We start from the raw sequence: 7,321 nt of genomic DNA, 5'->3' as shown, positions 1-7,321 counted from the left end.
AGCAAATATAATACTCTTTCTTTTGAACTCACATGGTATCTTACATGTTCTATAAGGTGGACTCCCTGCGAGACTGCTATGTGGCCAAAAGGTTGGCAATGTCTACATAACATGGGGTTAAAGTCTCCACTAAAAATAGAGCAGCGTCAGGAAGGTCTGGATCATCTTGTTCCTCTTTTTCACTTTGAGGGATTTACAATAAATGATTGGCTAGGAAATGTGGAGCCCCAAGAGGAACACCAAGGAAAAGGGAATTCTCTTGCAAGAAAATCTATCTTGTAACATCAACAAGCTTGTTTATTATGTTTTATATGATCACAATGAAGAAAAGAACACCAGGCACAACAAATCTTCATGCAACATCATGTAGATCTCCCACGGATTTAATAGAATCAACCATATTCTTCAATATCTTCACAAAATCCATCCATATAACAAAGAAAGCAAAGGAATACACCATCTTTGAATGGAAATACATCACATAGTATTCATCTTCAATATCTTCATAGTCTTCTCTCTCAATCTCTCATATACAATCACTCTGTTTAGTAGAATTGACTATCTTTGACTCTCTCTCTCTCTCTCTCTCCATCAATAATACATCATATCCTCACTACAATCTCTCATAATCACTCTCAATAATCCTTTTTAGGTCGTGGATACCCCTCCCAAGAGGTATGTCTGATATGAAGAGTCACCAGAGTCACTATAGTGTCTTTTCATAGCTCACTACTATCACTTCACTCCAGTCTTCACTTGAGTCTTCAGCAGCAGCTACTTCTTTCACTTCTTTCAGTTCTTTTGCACTTGTATTCACCTCTTTCCAAGGCTAGAAAACTTTCCCAAGCTACACTCTCATCCTACAGAACACATACAGAAGCATACAGAACAGTACCAGAACAGCTACAGTACAGAACAGAACAGAGACAGAAGCTCTACAGAAGACCTACAGAAGGTTACACAAGGTCATCAAAACCACATAACTCATACTCAAACCATTCCAAACTCTCAAAAACTATTCAATAAGCTTTCTAAAGATCTCAATCCCTATCAATCATCAATCCATCCCTCCTTACAGAAGACAATCAGAACAAAACAAAACAAAACAGAAGCTATACAGAACCAATCAGAATCTATCAGAATATCACAGAACCTCACATCTCTACTAATAAACATCATGAACTTCCAAAACAAAATCAATGTCATCCAAAACACTCTCAAACCACTTCCAAACTAATCAATCATCTCATAAAATCAACCATTCAGCTCTAAAAAACAACAAAAATCAGCCAAAAAACAGGTCATTTCAACACTCAACATATCCCCACACTTAATAAGGAAGTGTCCTCGCGACCCAGGAAAAAGGGAATACCAGTTAATTCAAAAGCTCAACTTGATCTTCAATAAATCTTCAAAAACAATCCATCCAACCACGACCCCAACTTATCACGTGTATCTGATATAAAAATACAGCGAAAGGAAAACCCTTTATACATTAACACTTCTTATCAAACTGAAAATCACAACAAACTTGTAAAGGATATAAGAGGTTTCTTCTTCTTCTTCATCATCATCTTCAACTATCCAACCACGACCCCATCACCACAATTCTCCAAAATGTAGCTCGCACGAAATCCAATCCAATAGGCAATCACCATGTTCTTTGTACATAAATTAACCCACAACACAAACACTATACACAACACAACCATCTGAATGACTCCTCCAAAAAAGAGATTTTATCATTAAAAATTATCCACCATACATTGGAAAAGGTATCAATGAAGATGATCCCTCTTAAAAGATTGATAATTTTGAAAACGATCCATAGACAAGGATTCATCTACAAATGATTTGGGAGGATTCTAAAAAAACTGAAGGCAGCACATCCTTTCCAACAGGACAAGGTAATTGCTAGGCAAACAAAGGGCATGAAAATACAATATATCCAGCTGCTGGGAATCAATGATCACATTGACATTCATACACAACTTTGGAATAGGCTTTGAATTATTATGAGAATGCCTATGCATATACGCCAGGTACCAAGCAAAGTGAGCAGTTAATCTCACTGAAGGATCCAGAGACTGTGAATATTGGTGAGCAAAATGAATATAGTTCTGGTATGCTTGACTGGCACTTATCCATTCTCCTAGAATTACTGGCCAGTTTATCTGAGGTCCTGTAAGGGAATCATTCGAGCTCCATCTCCTTCTTCTGGAAATCTGATGATCAAACCCGTCATAGTCACTAACCAAATGAGGTGGTTGAGATATAGAAGTGTTACGAGAGGGAAGTGGAATAAGGAAAAGTGGATGAAGTGAGGGATAGGCAAAATCATAAAAGGAAGAATGATTTAAAGAAGGAGTGGCAGAAATTTGTATGGAATCACTTAAGAAGGGTGTTAACTGATAAATAGGAAATGTGGAAGGTACATGAATGGATGGAGAAGGACATGGTGGAGAAGGGGAAAATACTCTATCCTCAATAAAGGAGTAGTATGTAAAAATGGAAATTTGAGTAAAAGAGGAAGGTTGGAAAAGAAGGGGTAAAATAGTTGCGAAATTAGATTGACAAAGGGAAAGATATATATGATATCGGTGAGCCATTTGTTGGTAATACAGGAGGGTAGGAATAGAAGGTCCTAAGAGAGATCTTCTATGATAGGCATAAAAAAAGGTAGAATCAAACGGATTATGTTTTGAAAGATAAGCTAAGAGATCCACCCTCAGTTGATTAGTACTCTGGGCATAGGTAGGGGCTGTGTTCTGTCTTTGATTCAGGACCACAGAATCAATCATGATATGCCAGGAATTATCAGGACAATTAGCCACTTTGGAGGAGTAACTCTGAAACATGTCAGCTATGCGCAACTCCAAATGGTTGACATACAAAACAACTTGTAGAACCACGTCTCCCACATACCAAGCCATATCCACTTCATCTGGAATCAACAAGTCTCCTCGTAGATACATGTATGACATCAACATGGTATCGATCGTGACAGAATCTTCAAACACCATCCTTACCACCTCTGTCAGCAACTCAGCAGACCAAGCCCCACTCCATCCATCCTCTGGAAGAGGTAAATCCATCGTGGAAAACTTCATGTAGAAGGCCAACTTCTATAAGTGATAGTGGACAAAGAAAGAATGGTCTGGAGGAATATATTCCTGATACTGCTCAAATGTAGACCATAGCAAATCCATTCTAGATTGCAATCTTTCCACTTTATCTTGGAATAGAGGACACAAGGTAGCCTGTCTCTGAAGGGCAGCCAAGTCCTGCTGTGAGAGAGAAGGAAGCAAGGTGACATTAGGGCTTGGAGGAACAGACCGTGACTTTGCCAATTGATCTTGCAACTGCTTGATTTGGGAAGCTTGTGATTCCACTGTGTCATTAGCAGTCCGTAAGGCTGAAAGTTTGTCATCTAAAAGAGTTTGGAACTCCTGCGCTTCTCTGGACATCCTCTCCTTCTCCTCTAAAAGGCTAGTAACCTCTGATTGAGCCTCTGTTATAACTGAATCTTCAAAGAAGATATCGCATCTCTTTGGGTTGCAACCAGTTGGGTTTGTTACTCCATCTGCTTAAACAAATTTGCTAGGGTATCCTTAGCAGAGGCTAACTCGGATGTTGCCTTATGCAATTGGTCCTTAGACTGCATGAATTCTTCATAAAAGGAAGCATACAGCTGTTGAACACAGGCTGCCACTGACAATTCAATGGAACTCTGAATGTCTTTACAGAGGAAAGGAATTGCATCTCCTGAGACTAGACTGTGCAGTGAGGGAACTGATATATCCAACGAACCTTCGCGATGTGCTCTGAACAGGTTATGACATGTGAGATAACTAGGGAGATCACTGCCAAAGGTAGCCGGAATGGACACTGAAGGAAGAACCGAAGGAGCTGTATTCACTACCCGCTTCAAGCGTTTGCGCTGTATGACCAGGGGAGGCGGAGAATCATCATCCTCTATATCAATGGGTTCTGACTCATCTGAAGGTGGAGAAGGAGATACTAGATCCGATGGAGGAGGTGGAGGCACCCTCTTCTGTAAACTTGAATAGGTCAAGAAGGCAGACAAATACGATCCATAGGTGACATTGGTAACATTACCCTTGGTGACTTTGACGAAATGTTGATCCATTTTAGTGAGTAGGTAAGTGCTCCAGTCAATAGCGACTCCTTTCAACACCATCCTTGAAGCTGTGAAAAGCTCTTTAGACAAGTACTGGGATGGCGTTTTTGCAGGCATAAACCTATCCTGGAGAAATGGATAGACCATCTTCCACACAGGATTAGTGATCATGGAAAAGGAAACTCCTGAAGAGTTGATCACCTTTTTAACATCCAGCAATTTCCTTGTCTGCTTTTGTAACAGCTTCAAAATCTCTTCATTAGAGAAAAGCTGGCGAGTGGTAACAAAAGGTTCACCTTTGGAGGGAAGAGACAGAGCCTTCCCTAGGCCTCGAGGTGTCAAAGTCATAGAAATACCCTGGACCAGTCTCGACTTCTTGCTGTAGGAGGCCAAAAACTCATCACACAACGATGGATCCTCTGGAAGCAATGGAAAGGAGGTAGCCACAAAAGCAGCGAGTCCCACCTTCGTGAGAGGCTCAAAAGTGAGTAGGGAAGAGTAATCCCGACTGACTAGTGGGACATACTGGATAGGGGGAGGAGCGTGAGAAGGCGCCATTCAGATGGTTACACACACACCACAAACACAGACAATCAAGGAGAATGCCTGCAAAGCAACATATAAAAAACCAAGGATAAGAGAATAACCAAAACAATAAAACGTGACTCGACCAACTATCCCTAAGCAAACCACGGCCTAGAAAAAAAATTCGACATGACCTCTAGACGTATGCGACCGAAAGCTTCATGTTATGCAACATACAAACACCCAAATCTCCATATCAGGCAATAAAAAAAAACTACACACCGTACCCTTAACCGTAACAAAGATACTGAACCAAAACATAACAACAACCCACACATATCAAGACCACAACTTGGATAATTAGGTTTGACCATGGAGACAACTCCGAAGACTTCGCATACCCATCCCACGAAACGAGTTCATTAAAAAAGGGAAATAAGTGCAGTGAGGGGGAAATAATTTAATGAAATGTTCATGTTAATAAATTATTAAGAAATGGGTGAATTTTTATTAAGTGATAAACCTTATCAAGAAAACGACGGTTCCTTCTTAAAAAGTTAATTACCAATTATTAGGTTAGAGCGGTGCTTTAATTCGAATCCCGGACTTCGATACCCAGACAGGGTCTCTAAATGCAAGTTCATTTATTACAAATTAAGGTGATGTGGAGCGCTTTTTTGCCAGCGCATGCTCAGGTGACGCGACTGGTTCATTTTTATTAAAAATATTAAAGTGCCTCTTTAGCGCACTTAGCGCGTACTAAGTGAACGGCTGGTTTATTTTTATTTAAAAAAAATGGTGTGTTGAGCGTGAATGCGCATGCCATGGTGGTGTGTAGAGTTCATCATTTTTTTTATTTTTTAAAGAAATTAATCGTGATGTTTGGGGTAGCGGGAAAAAAAATAAAAAAATAAAAGAAAAATACCTGGTAGTGGGTGTATGTAAATGCAAAGAATGCGCTCTCCTCAATCCAAAAATATATTGATTTTGTGTTCGGGATGGTTAGTGGGTATATGGATGAAAAAGGAGTTTTTATTTTAGTTTTGTTTTTGGATGTGGATTTTTTAAAAAGTTTTTAGTTGATGAATTTAGGTGTGTAATGAAGGAGTTGTTCAGCTTAGAAAACATGCCAAAAATAAGTAAAAATATTAATGGAAATTTTAGGAATTTTTTGAAAATTAATTTGGAATTTTGGAGCATATTTAATGAATTTTTTTCATTGTTTGGGGTATTTTAGAAATATTTTTGAATTTTAAAATGGTCGAAAATGTTTTTTTTTTGAAATTTACAGGTTGAGAAAAATATGGCCATAGGTGGCAGAAATAATAAAAAATTTTCTAGATTTTTTTGTATTTTTTAGAAATTTTAAATGATTTTGTTTAATTTTTCAATGTTTTTTGTTTTGTTTTTAGTTTTTTTAATTGTGTTTTTGTGTTTTTAAAAGGGTTTGCGGGTTGTTGAATGAAAAATCTGGGAAAATACCCAGAAATAGGCTGCGTGGCAGCTGCGTGTCAGCAACTGGCTAACTAGCTCCCGCACCCGTGCACGATCACGAGCAATCGATCGCAAGCACCCACACACGCGTACACACCTACACGTGTGTCGAGGCCATGAGGGTGTTGACGGGTGGGATGGGGGTTTATGGAGTGGATGTGGGGAGTTGCTGCGAGGGAACAGGGGTTTACAGCGGGGTAGGGTGGGGTTTAGTGTGAAGGGGGTGCTTCGGGGAGGGTAGGGTTGGGTGTGTTTGAGTGGTGGGACTGGGGGCTTGTGTAGGAGGGTGTGTTAGTGGGGGGGAATGTGTGTAATGGGGGGGGGGAATGGGGGCTTCGGTGGGGGGGGGTGTGTGTCAATAGGGGTTAGATGGTGGGAAGGTGGGAAAGGGTGGTTAGTGGGTATGCAATGGGGGGAAAATGTGGGGGGTAAGTAGGTTAGTGGGGGTGGGATGGTGGGAAAGGGGGATTAGTGGGGGGAAAATGTGGGGGACACGTGGCAAGGAGGCGTGAGGGCGGGAGGCACGGTCGAGGCGGGTGGGGCAGCGGGAGACACTGTCGCAGGAGGCGCGGGCGGCGGCAGCTGGGAGGGCGACCTGGCGACAGGGGCGACGAGGGCGACCAGAGGGCGGGGCGACATGGAGGACGGCGCGGGGCGCTGCGCCACATGGAGGCGGCGGTACGGGCGCAGGTGGGCGTCGAGGAGCGGGCGCAGGCAGCCGTGTCGAGGGCGTCCAGGAGCGCTGTAGGAGGGCCTGCACGGCGAGGACCTGCATCAAGGAGGAAGGAGAGGGAGGGGAAGGAGAGGAGGGGAGCAGAGGAGGAGCAGGGGAGGAGGAGGTATGGGAGGAGGAGGGGAAGGGGGGTACACGCAGAGAAGGAGAGGGAAAGAGAGGGGGAGGCAGTTGGGATGGGGAAGGGGTCGGGAGAGGGGAGGGGGGATAGGGAAAGGTGGGGGTGGGTAGGGGTAATGGGCGAGGTAGGGTGGGGGTAATGGGAATGGGTAGGGGTAATGGGAATGGGCGGGATAGGGTTGGGTTGGGTAGGGGTAATGGGCGGGGTAGGGGCCCAAGAAGGAGGCGTACCCCCGTCGCGCGCGTGTGCGCGGGGCGGGGTAAAAAAATTTGCCGTGACGGGATTGAAAGGACGCCGAAACGGCGGG

This window comes from Lygodium microphyllum, chromosome 13 (assembly GCF_053477565.2).
Source record: "Lygodium microphyllum isolate KBCC chromosome 13, Lygodium_microphyllum_v1.1.10, whole genome shotgun sequence".
Lineage (NCBI taxonomy): Eukaryota > Viridiplantae > Streptophyta > Polypodiopsida > Schizaeales > Lygodiaceae > Lygodium > Lygodium microphyllum.
Note: the sequence above shows the minus strand (reverse complement) of the source record.